The sequence below is a fragment of the Nycticebus coucang genome, chromosome 6 (genome assembly GCF_027406575.1).
Source record: "Nycticebus coucang isolate mNycCou1 chromosome 6, mNycCou1.pri, whole genome shotgun sequence".
In the NCBI taxonomy this organism is placed as follows: domain Eukaryota; kingdom Metazoa; phylum Chordata; class Mammalia; order Primates; family Lorisidae; genus Nycticebus; species Nycticebus coucang.
Genome location: NC_069785.1, coordinates 37,668,265 through 37,685,875, shown reverse-complemented (window position 1 = coordinate 37,685,875; position 17,611 = coordinate 37,668,265).

The window sequence follows — 17,611 nt, the reverse complement described above, 5'->3', positions numbered from 1 at the left end:
ATATGTATACCATGGAATACTATTCAGCTATTAAAAAAAATGGAGACTTTACATTCTTCGTATTAACCTGGATGGAAGTGGAAGACATTATTCTCAGTAAAGCATCACAAAAATGGAGAAGCATGAATCCTATGTACTCAATCTTGATATGAGGACAATTAATGACAATTAAGTTTATGGGGGGGGGAAGCAGAAAGAGGGATGGAGGGAGGAGGGTGGGGCCTTAGTGTGTGTCACACTTTATGGGGGCAAGACATGATTGCAAGAGGGACTTTACCTAACAGTTGCAATCAGTGTAACTGGCTTATTGTACCCTCAATGAATCCCCAACAATAAAAAAAAATAAAATAAAAAAATAAAGTGAGCAGAAGGATGTACAGAGGGTATATGCAAATACTACGACATTTTACATCAGGGGCCAGAGCATGTATGGATTTTGATGTCTGAGGGTGGTCCTGGAACCAATTCCCTCCAGGTACCAAGAAATGACTGTAGTTTGTTCGTTTGTTGTGTGTTGTTTTGTAGAGTTGATGCTGCTATACGAATTTTTTATGACTGAATTTGTTGATTTCCAAATGTACCACATAAATATTGTTATCTCTTCTGTACAGTCTTTTCATAAAATATAGCGATACAAATGTTTAGATTTTAGAATTGCTAAAATGAACAAATACACTACCAATTCCTAGTAAAAAAAAAAAAAAAAGAATGGCTGACTGTAACTCTAGTCAATAATAAATTACTTTTATTTCTGTTCCCATTTCTTTTTTCTATAAAAAATTACTTTTATTTCTTCTCCCATTTCTTTTTCCTCTTTTTATTTTGTCTTCTCAATTTCCCCTACTCTGTTCACCTCTCTTTGGAAACTGCTCACAGGACTGCGTCCCCAGATAGCTGCTTTTCATTATTTCTCTTCTCCACTCACCCTGCCTAATTCCACTGGAAGGAGGTGATTAGACCACGGATAAGTACCTGATCCAAGTTAGGTCTGTCCACCTCTCCCAGGAACCTGGAATTAGATGGCCATAGAGTTCAGTTAGTCTTCACTGAATTCAACTAGAACTATATCCAAACTCTCAGAGAGCTGCATGCCAGTCACGTGTACCAGGAACAGAAAGACAGTTGGGTAAAGAGTACTTGACGCCTTTCCTGACTTTCCTCTGACTATTTCAATCCCCTTCCAAGGACTGGCTGCTCTTCTGCCCTCAGGAACCTGGCTATGGCTCCCTATGCTTACTTGTATAATAAATTCCCAGTATTCACTTATGTAGTTTGAGTTGTTTTCTCTTATTGAAAACCAAAAAGTCTAAATGAAAACTCAAGTCCTGACTATTTTCCTACTAGTTCCATTTGAAACTATATCTTCTTTTCCAGACCATCTATCTAATTTTAGAACTACCCATCCCCAAGCTTTAAGAGTGAGTCCAAATGGTTCATTCTTTTCCTCCCACAGATCTGTCAAAAGAATAACATAGTCAAGTTCAAACAGTCAAGTTAATAACAGTTAACTTAAATCATATTACTCCTCCCTTCTTCTTCAAATACATAGTAATTGAATTTAAAAAAGCAACCACTGGGATCTCCAATGCAACCTCTTAGTATGTTGAATTATCAGAAGAGTCCCACTCTAAATGACACTTGAAATATTATTGTTAATTCAAGCTTTACACAGTAATGTTTCTATTATTTAATATGGAAGTTTTCTTTTAAAAAGAAGTCAGTAGAGCAAACATATGCTTATAAAATTGCATGACACTAGGATTTAAAATAAAACTTTTGAAGTGCCCGCCAATACAGGAATGGATTAATAAAATGTGGTATATGTATGTCATGGAGTACTACTCAGCCATAAAAAGGTGATCTTTAGTAACAGCCTGGATGGAGCTGGAGACCATTCTTCCAAATCAGTGGTTCTCAGCCTACGTAATGTGCAACCCTTTAATACAGTTCCTGTGAGTCGCAACTCACAGGTTGAGAACCTCTGTTCTAAATGAAGTATTACAAGGTGGAAAAACACCACATGTACTTAATACTAAGTTGGAACTCTGTGACCAACACTTACGTGCACATATGGAAGTAAAACTCAATGAAAATATGGCAGGTGGGAAGGGAAGACGGATGGGTAAATTCACATCTAATGGGTACACATTATCTAGATGAGGGGCACTCTTATAACTTTGAATCAATCTGTACAAAGCAAATTATGTAACCAAAACTTGTATAACCCTGTAACATTCTGAAATGAAAAAAAAGAAACAAAACTTTTGGTTGTGTAATCAGATTATTAAGTAAATCTGAGTAGGTAAGGAACTGGCTATGGTTAGAGTTTATTTTGCTAATTTCATGTGCAGGCCTAAAAGGAAAAAATCATCCTTCAGAAAACTATTTTCACTGGACTATCAACATACACCGTATATTCATGTAAGCATGTCAAGAATAACACTTTTAGAAACTTCAGTTGCTACAGACTGATTTTTTAATAAGAAATCACTAATTTTCTGTTTCTCCAAGAAAGTCACAGAGACCCTGAAGCATCACATCCATGCTCCACACCTTGTTAACAGTCTCCCCACCAATTTCTCATCACCATGGAGGGGCTCAGGACAAGATGGTGCTCCTAGATGACAAGGAGCTCTTAGTACCCTCTCCCCAGGGAAACTCTTAAAATCCCCACATTACCTCTGCTGACCAGGGATCCTCACTGTGATTTCCACCAACCCCACATTTACCCCCAGCACTTTTTTCCTGGACAATGCTAGGAAGAAAGGCCGAAGTGCTCCTGACTTCACCATTCTCCACCATCACCATTTACCTTTCCAAATACTCTTACCTTAGGGCCTTGAAATTTGTTGATGAAATAGTTAGTATTTATATGTACTAATACATTTATTCACTACATCATTCAACTAATTAGGTTTGTACTTGAAGAGGTCTTCTGGAGACAATATTTATATTCCATAATGTCAGGAATTTATCTTAATCCTCTTCTACATATCCTAAAAAGTGTAATATGATTCAGATCTTGTAAGTTCCAAATATAAACCTGGATCAAATTTCTGAAAAGATGAGTTATTCTAGGTTTTTCCCAATGTCTTTCTACCCATTTCTCTTCTTCTTCCCTACATATCCACATGTTCATGCCAGAAGAGGCTGCATGAGTAAAAGTATGTCATTTTTGACCTATTACTCCTAGAGCTTTTGGTAACACACTTTGAGACCATTCTAGGAAACTATAAAAGAAAACTAAATATGTACTGTTGAGTTTTTCAAAAAATTCATCAAGCACTTACTGTCTGCCAAGTACTAACCCTATCATCTGTAATGGAAGACATAGTTATGAATAATGTCTTCGGACTTTATAAAACCTATAGTCTAATGTGGAATATGATAATTTAGGTTATTTTACTAAGGATAAAATCACAACATGAGCAACAGTATTTCTTTAACTGAAAAGAAATAACTATGCTTTTTACTTATCTTTCAATATTTTTCCCCAAATAAGTGAGGAAAAAGTATGACGAACCTCACAAATTACTGAAAAGATATGAATTAGAGAATGTAGGCAAGTATCTCAATAATTTCCTATGCTTGATTAGGTGGCTGAGCAGAAATTGACCTTGTAGTTCAGAACTGTCCTTTGAATGCCATTTGTCTCCAGGGACTCAAGCAATTTACTGTAGTGTGCCTTGCTAACAGAATATTCACCTTGTTAACATTAACCATGAACTTCAGGTCCTGTTAGATACACTCTAGGGACAATATAATGCAGAACTTCAAAGCCCAGGAGACAGCTAAAGAGAAATGAAGATAACGGGTAAGCTAGAGAGAGCTGGAAAACTTTGAGAGGCTCTGAAGAGACACACCCCTGGGCCAGCAGAAAGCATATCAGGTCAGATGTTTGACTGCACTTTGACCCTGTCAGATGGTTTGGTTGCTAGGGCGAATTTATATTATCCCAAGAACTTCCACCTCTGGGGAGCATATTCAAGTGGAAATGACACTGCATTACAATGCTGAAATTTATACACTTAGGCTCTCTCTACCAATATTACCCTAGGGAAAATCCAAGAAATTACAAGGTCAAGTATACCTAGGCACCCTAGGAATATTCTTAAGATTCATCAGAGATGTTGCTGTTAACTTATCTCTAGGACAAAGTAAGACATTATTTTTCTCCCTATTTTCTGATCACCTGGAAGGACTCCATTTCTAGAAAGAATGCTCTTTGAGTATTCATTCCAAAAGCAAGTAAGGAAATGTAAGAGTGAACCAAATTCCTCCATTCTAGACGTGAAGGCTGAACTGCCACTGTCCAAGAACACTCCAAAGGGGAAAAAAATTCTTTCCTAAGAGTACAGATAAAAGCTCTCACTTCAAAACTCTCCTCTCTTTGTAACACACACTTTCTGAATCAGGACGTGAACCTAACATTAGCTGCAACTGTCCAAGAAGTAGGTGTGTACAGGAAATGGGAGAGGGACAGATAGGGAGCAGCAAAAGGGCATTTTTATCTGGTTTCTGGAAAGGTTTGTGGAAAATTTCTCCAAATAGTTTAAGGAATGACAAGAAGAATCACATGTTTGAAATTTAGGTAAAAACTTTAACCTGGGAGAAATGTGGCAAAATTACTTAGGCACAGAATTTTCCCACTTCTGTTGGCTCAGGGAAGTTATTGTGTATATGTGTGCATGTATGCACCTGCACATATGTGTAATGTGTGTTTTAATTGGGAAGTGCTAGAAATAATTCTTCTTAGACAATTACATTTTTTAATTTTTTTATCCAAAAATCTTCACCTATATAGAAATTATGTGCCTAGTTAAATTTTGTCTTATTTGAGTGTGACCTTACTACCAAGGTAGGATTGATGGCTCAATCAATCAACAAGGATTTTCTCTACCTTCTTCCTTCCAAACATTTTCTTTGACAATCCTTCCTTACCACCACTCCCTACATTTTTTCCTGTGTCTTCTTCTGGAATTCAGGACACCAAGTTATAGTATTGGGTTCTGAATAGCAAATAAATTACATTACATGTTTGCAAAGAAAGTGAATCTGACTTATTTAAAAATAAATTCACCTTAAGAAACACAACTCTAGACTTGGGGCAGAGAGAGATCTTGGTCATCACTGTATCTCTGCGGGCTGCCCTTTTCCGTATTGATCCTTAACCTGGTCTTGTCACAAATTTACCATTTCAGAGAAGCCTGGAGTTTGACATGAAAACTGATATTCTCTCCGTGTATTTGCTCCTTATCCCTTCGTATCATTTTGTGTTAAAATAGCCAGCTTGTCAAGTGCCTTGGCCATTCAAAGATGAGCACTAGAAATATGGGAATACTAGATGTCTTTTTATACGGGCTTTTTCTAACCAAATTTAGCTGTAGGGGGACATAAAAGACAAATGTGTTGACAAATGACAAGATGTTACTCACTGTAAAGTATTATTGCATGCACACAATTTCCTGTTATGGTGCATATATTGACTGCAACTTTATTCAAAATGAACTGTATATTAAGAGAAACATCTTGCCTTCTGATCTGTTCGAGCTTGATTTTGAATTCTTGGGAAGTAGCTGGTTTAAAAAAAAAAAAAAAAAAAAAAAAACCTTGCCCTGAACCTAATAATCACAAATAGATAAGAATTTCCCCATGAGAGGACACAAATTAAAAAATGGATTTTATTTGGATCAAAAGTGGTTTTGGTCAGAAATAGATAAAAATATTTCAGATAAAGTATGTGAAGGATATGGCTCTGGAGACACATTAAGGAGTGTAAACTGCCAACCTCTGCTGAAATGGAATATTCTTCAATAATGATGTACAGAGAGGCATGCAGCTATTTGAATTTATTATCTATATTTCACTCATGTCAAAGTCTTCAGACAAATTTGGCATAAGTGGTAATCAGTTGTGTTTGTGAGATCCTTAGAAACCCCAACTTCATAAGCATTAAGATATAATTGATTCTAATATATTGATTACTCAAGAGTATGCATTATAGTTTCAATATCTGCAAGTAATAATAAAAGGATCATGTCATCCAATTTCTTATTTAGCTGAATTGGATTATCTTTTAGCATAAGATATCAAATACTAAAAATGATGTAATCCTGAATTCATATATAATAGTTATTATTCTTCATCAAACCTTGGCATACTTAAATCTAGGTTAATATCATAACACATATCCTAATGGATAAATCAAACTTGGAGCCAATGTCTGGGAAAAGTTACACAGAAAGAGAACAACCCTGAACAGATTCTTCTTAAGCAACCCAGATCTCTTGGGGATGGAATTCATATGGCTTTAGAAAAAATTAACTTACAAAGGGTAGCAGACCTCTGCTAGGGTTATGAGGCTAGATGTCTTATTCTACTGAACTCAAACAATTGGGCCACAATAGCTCTAGCCACAGGTTCTTCAGGATTCTCAGTGTTAATTATGGTTGTCCCAGCGGTTTATGTTATGTCTGGAAAGAGAACAATGAGCAAGTCCATTTTGGATTAGAAAGGCTCATGGCAGGCACAACACTGAACTCCATGTCTGTATTTGGGCATCAGGATGGGCAGCTCCTAATTGTGCTTGGCAGCAATGAAGGTCTAATGATCCTTCCCAAGACTGATCCAAACACAAACAAGCGGCTGAATTTGGTAGTCTCCAGCATACTACATTTCAGACAATGTCCAGACTTTTATCTGAAGTCAGTATTTGACTCTAAGTCTACATATTTCCTATTGCCTGCCCTAACCTACATATCTTACAGAGGTACCACACACAAAGAGACAAATATTTTTTCTGTGGGGTGGGGATTCTATTGAGGTCAGTATTTCAGAGCTTGGTACAGGATGTTCCTTCAGCTTTCTGAACCCTGGCTCAGTGAAATCACTGATAAGCCAAGCCTTTACTCTTGATTTCCCACAGAGTTGAAAAAAAGTATAGCCTAAGTGACTCAGGAGAAATGGGGAAAATGTGTTTTCCCAGCCCAACAAGTTCCTCCTGCCACCACCACCCCCAACATACTCCCACACACCATCTCTGTCTCTTTTTTATTTTTTCCTTCCTCTTTGGCTTATGCTGTTCTTTTTTGGTCTCTGGCCCTAGTTATGACAGCTGATTGACATTGCTGGCAGTTCCCCTGGTGTCTGGTTAGGCAGAATTCCCCTGCAAAACTAGGATACAAAACAAAGAGCAGACAACAGTGCAGAAAGGAAGGCTGAACAAAACAGAACCAGGAGAGATGCAATGTTGTTTGCTGAAAATATTTTTAAATTTTTCAAAAAGAGGGAGCAAACCTTTAAAAGATTGTTTTAATCGACAGTGCTGCTTTTCTCTTCTCTCCTTTCTCTCTAGCCATCCCTTCCCCCACCCCACACATACAGCTTTTTGGCTCCTATTTCTCCATCTGCTTTCTTCCTTGTATTTTTTTTTCCTGAGTCATAAACATTTTATCAGTAAAAATTTTCCCTATTTCTGACCTACCTATGAGCCAAACGTTTGTTTTATCTTATTTAATTTTCCATCTGAAGGGTAGAATCATGACTGCATCTAGTAAATTTTGAGTAATTATCTCTCTGTCTCCTCCTGTGTGAGACTTTTTTCCCCCATTCTCCTACAGGAAACTAGAATTTACAGGGCTCCCAATACTACCACTATGCAAAGTCCAACATTCCCATCCTGAGAAGCTCTCTTTTCAAAATTTTTTTCACTAAACATTTCATTCTATTTTCCCTTTATTTAGATATCTATTGAGTGGATCAGTTCCCTGAAAAGTTTTTCTCAGTCCATTCAAAAGGTCATGTAAAATTCTGTTCATTAAAATGTTGATAACTATGTATATCATCATTTTTCATAGTATAAGCCTTTTAATAAATACTAAGGCACAGAAATAAACGTCTAATGATGGAAATTCAGGGATAGCAACAGGCCTTCTGAATTATTTTCTAATTTTATAATAATGGTAACTATATAATGTTTAGAGCAAGAGGTTTGTCTTACGTATCAAGAATGATCCTAGCAGTCCCTTTTCTTACAGTAATTTTGTATAAAAGTTTAACTCAGTACTTTTATGTTGCTGGTTGTGGTAGTACATCTGTATTCCCAGCTACTGGGGAGGCTGAAGCAGAAGGATCTGTTGAAACCAGGAGTTCAAAGCCAGCCTGGGCAACATAATAAGACACTGTCTATTTAAATACACAAACAAATAAATAAATACCTAAATAATTTTTTTAAAAACTTTCAAAAATACTTTTATGTTGATCATTTTTATGTACTCACTTTTCCTGAATATTTAATGAAGGCTTGGCACCCATAGCTTTTTTCTACCTTCACAGAACACACACACATACATGTACATATTTTTAGAAAACACATTCTTTATTTGTATTATTAGTTTGACCCATATTCTTTGACTCTAGCACCCTATCTATGCCCTTATCTCTGATATTATTTTTGTGTGTACAATAAAATATATGGTGCATCTGATAAAGGACTTGCATCAAGAATATATATAAAAAAAACTCTTAAATCTCAAAACTAAGGAAATAAGCAATACAATTTAAAACGGCTAAAGATTAAACAGACATTTAATCAATGAAGATCTAGCTGGTAAAGTAGCATATAGAAAGATGCTTAATATCTTTAATCATTAGAGAAAGGCAAATTGAATCCATGAGATACCAGAACACACACCAAGTAGAATGGCTAACATAATATGACCATGCCAGGGGTTATTAAAGACGTGGAAGAACAGACTCTCATATGCTGCTGGTGGGAATGCAGAATGGTAGAACCACTTTGGAAAACAGCTTGGAATTTTCTTAAAAATCCTAAAAATACATGTACCTTATGATCTAGGCATTCCATTCATTGGTATTTACTCAAGAGACATGAAAGCATGTATCTATACAAAGACTTATACACAACTGTTCATGGCAGCTCTATTTGTAATATCCCCAAACTGGAAACAACACAAATATCCATCAACAGGTGAGTGGATAAACAAATTATGACATATGTGCATGGTAGAATGTTGGCTAGCATAAAAAGAATGAATTGATGGTATATATATATATATTAGATAAATATTAAAATGATTATACTGGCTAATTTAATTTAGGTAAAACTATAGAAAATTATGAATGAACCTACAGTGACACAAAGCAGATCAGTGATTGCCTGTAGGGGAGCTGAGATGGGCAAGAAGGCGGGATGACAAAGAGGCAGGAGAGAACCTTATAGGGTACTGGGTATGTTCACTCACATGTCAAAAATTGTCAAATTTTATACTTTAAATATGTGCATACCATTAAATTGTATACCATTTATACCTCAACAATGCTATTCAAAATAATATAAACAGCTTGCCTTCTGAGCTTTCTTTGCTCTGTTTTCCACTTCTCTGCATTTTAAGGTTTCACCACTTTGGGCAGGTGTCCTGGCAAGGGAGCATTAGCATCAGTTCTGAGAATTAATGGCAGCAAGACAAGAACTGTGGAACCTTTGGAATTTTCTGTTCTTGGAGTAAGAAGAACTCTCAAGTTTTAGCAATGTCTCTGAAGCTGGCCTTCCACATTTCCAGAAAATACCTTTTGGCCATCTTGTGACCTTCCTCTTCTCGCCCCATGGCTTCTCCCTACCTTCTCCCTCACTAACATCAGTAGCATCTAGCTCTTGTGTCTGCTAGTGGTTTGCCTCTATTCATTTGTTTGGGGGGCATGACGAGGATTTCCTATCACCTAGTTTTATCTTGAAGGTCGACTATAGGTTTTTTACTTTATTATCTATTTTTTATGTCTGTTTTTGTGCAGACTTAGGAAATTTCAAAAATTATGCTGCTTATAGTGTTTGTCCTCATCCTCTCAGAATCCCTAGTTGACATTCTTCTGAATTTGGGGTGGGGGTTCAAATAATTTTTTTCAGAAATACACTGATTGCTCCATTGACAAAAATAAAACATTGTGCTTTGATATGGCAACACATACTAAAACTGGTCATATATGAAGTAATATTTATTGAGCATACACTATGTACCAGGTACTATTCTAGATTTGAGGGATATAGTGATGAACAAGGTTTTGATTGATATAGTAGTCTCTGCTGTTGTGGAACTTAAATTGAGGATAGACAGACCAACAAATAAAATAAATAAAATATGTAGAAGATCACAGTATTTCAGTTTTGAAAATTATCAGCATGGAAATAGTAATTGAAGCCCTGACAATAGATGAGGTAACTTGGGGGAAGTATGTTGAAATTAAAAGAAAGAGAACCCCTGATAATTTCAAAATTTTAGGTGCACACAGAGGTGGAAGTAGATCAAGAGAGATAAGGGTTATTAGTGAAAATGAAGAAGAGACTGGAAGAGGGAGATGCCAAATGATTATGTCTAGGAAGAAAGGAGGGAGAGGAGAAAATAGCAGAAAAACCACGCAAACTCCCAACAGTGTAATTTGTTAGAAAGAGATAAAGTTGGTTGTGGTGAGGAAGCAACAGGGAAAGAGAGAGTATAAAGAAATAGTTGTTTCGTACCACTATAATCCCCATATGGATGGAGCACTTTCAAAAATTCCCTAGCATGCTGACACTCCAACCCACCCAGCCCTCTGAGGCACTCGTCATCCAGTGAAGAGGGTAGGCAAAGAGACTGACTTAGTTTTACTAATCCATCAGCTGTGTGAGATTATAAACTACCTGATGAAATTTTATTCCTAGAAGGGGCCCCAGCAAACATCTACTCTCTTTTCCTTATGTGATTAAACTGAGTCATAAAGAGTTTAAATAGCTTGTCTAAGACACAGTTCATTAATACAAGATTCCCTATTAGACAGAAACATTGTCCAGACTCCCAGGAACCTTTTTACTTGTACAGAACAATATCTCACTAAAAGTGTGCACATTTATATTATTTTAAAATACTCTATGCATGCTTAAATATTTAAAACCAATATAGTAAAGTCCAGCAAAAAGCAAACTTATAAAAAAAGCTGAAACTATCTTGCTACTACCATGTAGAAGTAATGGAAAAACACAACAAAATTTTTAATGCATGTCTAAGTTTGAAAGAAAAAAATGAGAAAAGTCCCGGGTGGCAGAAACAAGGGAACTCAAAGCCTTAATAGTAAGCACATGAGCTGACTCGGCAGCAGCCTTGGGGTAGGGTCCTCAAATTTGGCAACAGCCAGGGGCTTAGGTTGCACAGCATATTCAAGGACAGGAGACAAGACCTTGAGGCAAGCATTTAGAGCTGAAACTGAGCACAATGTCAATGCTTTCAAAGCCACACCCTTAGAGAAAAGGAGAATAGAAAATAAATAGAAATAAATAGAAATAAATATCCCATGCTCAAGGGATATGACAAGGAAGCTTGTCTATGAGCTCCAGAGAAAAGAAAATGATTAATTAAAAGCCCAAGCCTGCAACATGCACATATTTAAGACTAGACTGAATTTATACAACCTTCATAGTTCAGGATTCTCCCCAAATGAGAAATTAATTAAAAATAGGCCTTAGGGACACAAGGCAGAAATTAAAGAAAAACCACTATGGAAAGATAGTCTCGAAGTCCAAAAGGCAGAGAAATACACACACACAAACACAAACACACACACACTTACGTTTATACACACATCACTACTAAAGTTGAGCTAATAGCTAAAATTCACAAAACACACATATGCAAGAACCAGCAACAAAATCAATGGGAGGATTAACTTCCTATAGCAAATACTGACTTACTGACTACCTTTCAACTATGCATTACAGCTTAGACCAGGTGTCCTCAAACTTTTTAAACAGGGGGCCAAATCCACTGTCCCTCAGACCATTGAAGGGCCGGACTATAGTTTAAAAAAAAAAAAAACTATGAACAAATTCCTATGCACACTGCACATATCTTATTTTGAAGTAAAAAACAAAACGGGAGGGCAGCGCCTGTGGCTCAGTGAGTAGGGCGCCAGCCCCATATGCCAAGGGTGGCGGGTTCAAACCCAGCCCCGGCCAAACTGCAACAAAAAAATAGCCAGGCACTGTGGCGGGCCAGCTGCTCGGGAGGCTGAGGCAAGAGAATCGCATAAGCCCAAGAGTTAGAGGTTGCTGTGAGCCGTGTGACGCCTTGGCACTCTACCCGAGGGCGGTACAGTGAGACTCTGTCTCTACAAAAAAAAAAAAAAAAAAAAAACGGGAACAAATACAATTCACACTGCTTCATGTGGCCTGCCTTAGACCATAACACTTCATGCTCATTGTTAGTTATTACTCAAGAGTAAGGGCAAGAAAAAAAAAATGTGCCTCAGATGAACAAAACCTGGGACAATCTCCTTTCACAGATTCTTCTTTAAAAACTACCAAAAATTGGACTTCATAAAGAAAGAAATTATGGAAGGAAAAAATAAAATACAGGAAGCAATAATGATCAAAGTAACAAATAAATATGTACAACTTGAATAAATATGGACTATAAAAAGTAATGGTCACTTATTTAGAAGGAGGGGCTGAATCCAAAGTTGTAATGAAATACTAGGTAATAATAACATAGAAGGTAGAGGTGGTAATAGAAGTTAAAATATTCTAATGATCTTCACCTTGTATTGCTCAAGAGGAAGATAGATTGACTATCTTAAATGTTTTTAAGTTGAGCATGCACATTATTAAAATGTCAGGATAACTACTAAGAAAAATGAAAAGTATTTCTACCAAACAGTTAAAAAGTAAACAGGGGGGAAAAAAGTTGTCAATGCAAAAAGCAGGGAAGGAGAAACAATGAACTATATCTAAAACAAACAGTAAGTGAACATCACAAAAGAGGCTGTGAACAAATGCACACACATCAGTAATTACAAGGAAAGTAAATAGATTCTCAGGATTTTTTAAAATCTAGTTATATGGCATTTTTAAACGACTCAAAATTATGGCCTAGGTGAAACAAAAAACTTATAATAAACTGGCCTATTTTAAAAGAACATTATCAGTAATACTCTCTTTAAAAACGAAAGGTGATTAATAGGTTGAAAAAAATCATATTATTTGTATCAGTCAACTATTGCTATATAATAATCTACCCTATAATTCAGTCGGTTAAATACATTTATATTTTCATATGAATCTCAGATCAGCTGGGAACTTGTGCTAATATGGGCTAGGATCAGTTGACCTTGACTGGACTCACTCATGAATCTGCAGTCAGCTAGGAGATTGGTCAGCAGATGGCTAGGATGGCTCCATTTGTATGTCTGGTCTTGGCTGAGGTAAAGGAGGGCATTGTGATTGGGTCACATGTCTCTAACAGAGAAAAGAAACACAAAAAGCCTAGGCTTATAAGAAGTATATTGTCATTTCTATTTCATCTTATTGGCCAAAGCAAGTAAAATACCAACCCCAATTCAAGGGGTGGTAACATTGTCTTCACCTCTTCATGAGAGGTGCTGCAAAGTAATGGCAAAGAGCTTCAATGTCTATAAAAGTTGTTAATTGGGATATTCAATACAATCAAACTACCATACTGCAAATACTAACTAATATTAGTATTAATACTAATATTATAAAAACTAATATTCTTATAATATCAGATAAAATTAGGTTTTATAAGTGCAAGAGTGTTAATATGAATAACCAAGAGTCAGCATATATGAGAAAAAATAACATGTTATCAGAAAGCTATAATATATGAAATCTATACCTTCCTAACCAAGGTAATCCTAAATAATTCAGCTGAATTACATGGAAAAATAAATGTACAATTATAGTCAGTGATATTAAGGGAATCACACCAGCTAATCAAAAAGACTGAAAATTAATAAGGATATGTAAGATGTAAGCAGCAATACAATTATAATTAATCTAATGAACATATATAGAACTCTGCATCTGAACATTAATGCATTTGTATTTCTTTTAGTCTTATATTGGACCATCATTATAAAACCGACCATGTACTGGACCCAAAACAAAATCCGACTATCAAAGAATTTCTATCATGCCAATCATATTGTATCTTTGACCACAGTTCACAAAAGGAGAAAAGTCATGATATATATTTAAAAGATTCATTCCCTCAATAAAAAAAAAAGAAAGACGCCATTTCCATGTCCCCAAAAGACCCTTTACTTTGAAAATAGAAAAGTGCACAGACACGATAGCTCAAAACTGAAGCTGATATATAAATTAGCAAAATATTTATACCCGAAGAATGATGAGTGGGGTACACATAATCAACATTTAAGAGTATAGATAAAGCAGTTCTTAGAAGAAACTGCCCTTTGGCATACCAAGTAGCACATAAAAGCATAAGAAAAATACAATAACAGCTAACATTAATTCAACCTCAGTGCTCTGTATAATTTCATGTAAGCTTAGAACAATCCAGTAACTACTAAGCAGTACTTTAGCTGTTAACTACTATCATTTTTATCTTACAGATGAGGAAACTTAATCTCAGAACATGATTGATGGCACAAGTTTCCACAGTTGCTAACAAAGATAGGATTCAAACGCAGGCCTTCTTATACCAGAGCCCATACACTTCACTGATTTGTAACTATAAATCTACTGCCATCCAAAATCTTTAAGATGCCTTTATATTAAAAAGGAAGATTTTTAATAAGTCTTATATACAGGGTGCCCATAAATGTCATGTGCAATTGCTTTATGTGACATCAAATTTAAAGACTAATGTATGTGTATGTAAATACAGATTTATAAGACAACTATGTTATCTATTAAATATGGGGAACGGAAGTGAGAAGAACACAGAGTGAACAGGCATGTTTGAGTTTTAGATCACACATTCACTGTTTGAGTATTTTTATGTTGGAAATGTGCTCAGACACACCCATTACCTATGCAATAAAGAATAAATAAATCAGGAGGGAGGGGGAAATGGTAAATTAGGATGTGACATTGTAAAATAATTCTAATTAGAAAATTACAAATATAAATAAACTCGTGTGCAACCATATATACACATATAAGAGCAGTCCAATTATTTATTCCTGTAATCAGAAGAAACGGGGCAAGACATGTGTGATACTACCCTGTTTCCCCGAAAATAAGACAGTGTCTTATTTTAAGGTGTGCTCCCAAAGATGCGCTAGGTCTTATTTTCAGGGGATGTCTTATCTTTCCTGTAAGTAGGTCTTATTTTCAGAGGATGTCTTATTTTCGGGGAAACGGGGTATATACAGATAGTTCCAATGCACCCTTTCCAGGGACTTTTATGATTTCAGGTTTAGAGTATTTTTATACTGAAAACACCCTCAGTGAGAGCTAACAAAGCCTTCATTAAATACAAATTCACTTCATTTATTTAACTGTATGCCAATCATTATTCTAAATTCTGGGATACAACACTGCATTTTCTAAAGAAACTGAGTAAGATCATAGGCATTTTCTAGTGGAACTTGAGTTTCTGTTTTCTATATTCAATACTAGAGATATTAGGAAGTCAGTAGTAATACATAGGGTTTCTAGAAAAAAAAGAGAAATCAAAACTGATTAAAGATGCAATAAATCAGTAGGCATTGGAAAAATAGAAAGATAAAAAAGTAAACAATGGGGATGAGGGATATGTAGGAACGTACTTTTTTTTCTCCGGAAATAGCTTGCATGTATCGATTTTTACACCATGAAAAAGTCATTGGTCCACAGCCACGTGTAAAATCTCCATTTCGTAATATATGCTCTACTCTAGTGTACACATGTTCACCGAGGAGCTCAGCAGCACATGCATCCCAATGGTGAGATGTGTTTTCCTCCATCAAAACAGTTTTCAAAGTCAGAAGCTTTTCAGCTTGTTCTGAACTTGTTATTATCATGCTTTCTTGCTGCATTTGAATTTAATCTTCCCAATTTAGCTGACAATTACAGAGCAGGCAGGCATATTCCCTTAAGTAGTTATGCCTAGGGGGTTCCATAAAAGAGTAATGCTCTCATAGACCATCAGAGCACGGGACTGACTAAAAAGTCACGAGAAAAAGGTCAAAAACAGCGGAGCATGTCAGATTAGACTGAAATCCTAGGTATACAGAGGAACAGAAGAGTAACTCGTGGACCAGCTAACAATAAAACACACCCAAACACAAAAAGGTGGTTGTCTTTATTATACATGAACATGTGTTTCTAAAAATCTATGCAGTCCTCCGTGATCCATCTGGGTGAAGAACGGCACAACAGAAAATAATCTGAATGATTATCGAAGGCAAATGCTTAAAGTATGGTATTTCCGGAGGTGAAATTTGGCACTTTAACAAAAGGGCTTTCAGAGTGTTCTATATTTAAATTTCATATTCTCAATAGGCTTTGTTTTCTTAATAGAACTTCAGAAGAGCAAAGGAAATACAAATACTCCATGCTAGATTGGAAAACAGAGATCCAGAAAAGTGAGTGACTTAACCAGGGTCACACATTAGGATTGACGCCTCTGTTATTCGCAAAAACAGAACAACAAGCTTATTCCTTCCAACTGTCTTTTACCTGAGAGAACATCATACTACAGATTTAATTCCATCCCTTTGGATTCTCTACAAGTCATATGAGTTTGCTGAATTTACAAAGTATGAGATACACTTGAAGCTAGGTCTCTTCTTGAACAGATTTCTGAAGGCTGAGACAAAGAAAGAAAATTGGTTATGTATATTGGATGAGACCCTGCTATATATTTATAAATGGCAATCATCTACAGAAACTATGCTATTTTCTGATGTGAGGAATGCAAATGAATCTAAATAAAAAAAAAAAAAATACAACACCAAGTATGTACTGAGACCCTTGAGGCCTTTCTATTCACTGTGTCTAATTAAGCTGATCTTGAACTAAAGTACTGTGAGACAATGAAAAAAAAAAACAAAAAGCAAGAAGAATGGTTAAGGAGGGCCAGGATCAGGAGTCACGGTTGTGCAGAAGAAACAGACGAGAAAGAAACCAAGGTGTATAATCTTGTTGAGAGGAGAATAACTACACACATGAATTGACGTGTTGAATATGACAGATTATTGGCAAATATAAACCACTATGCACAAAACTTCCATTGACCAGCACCAGTAGGTGATTAGCAAAGGCTGCAACTAATTTCCTTTCTTCAATCATATATGTAAAGCTTCTTGGGGGAGGAGATAGAGAAGCAAGACACACAATCTTCTCGTGTAAAAACTTGTGCTTCTTGAGCTTTGCCAGTCTATCAAGTATAGGTACAGTAACCATGGATATTAGATTTTCTGGGACAGCTCCCATTTCAAATATTTGGCCTGGCTGCTCCCATAAGTGTATGTGCATATGTCTGCTGTGGTTTCAGATTTGAGGTAGATGATATCCATTACATCTTTCATTCAGAATTTTGACTTGGGGCTACCAGGCTAAGCACCAGCAATCTCTTATACAGCTGAAGATTCCAAAGTTATAACAGACTGCCACAAATGCATGCAATGAATGTACTTAGTTTCTTTTGTGAAAAAAACTATAAATTCATTGTATTAACATATTTTTCTTTAAAAATAAAGTATATGAAAAAGATTATGATTTTTCTAAGATTACAGTTTTTTTCTGATCTAACAAAGAGGAGAAAGAGGTAAAGCCTTCTCTCTGTTCTTGCTGGGAAGATGTACAAAACGGCTGCAGGTT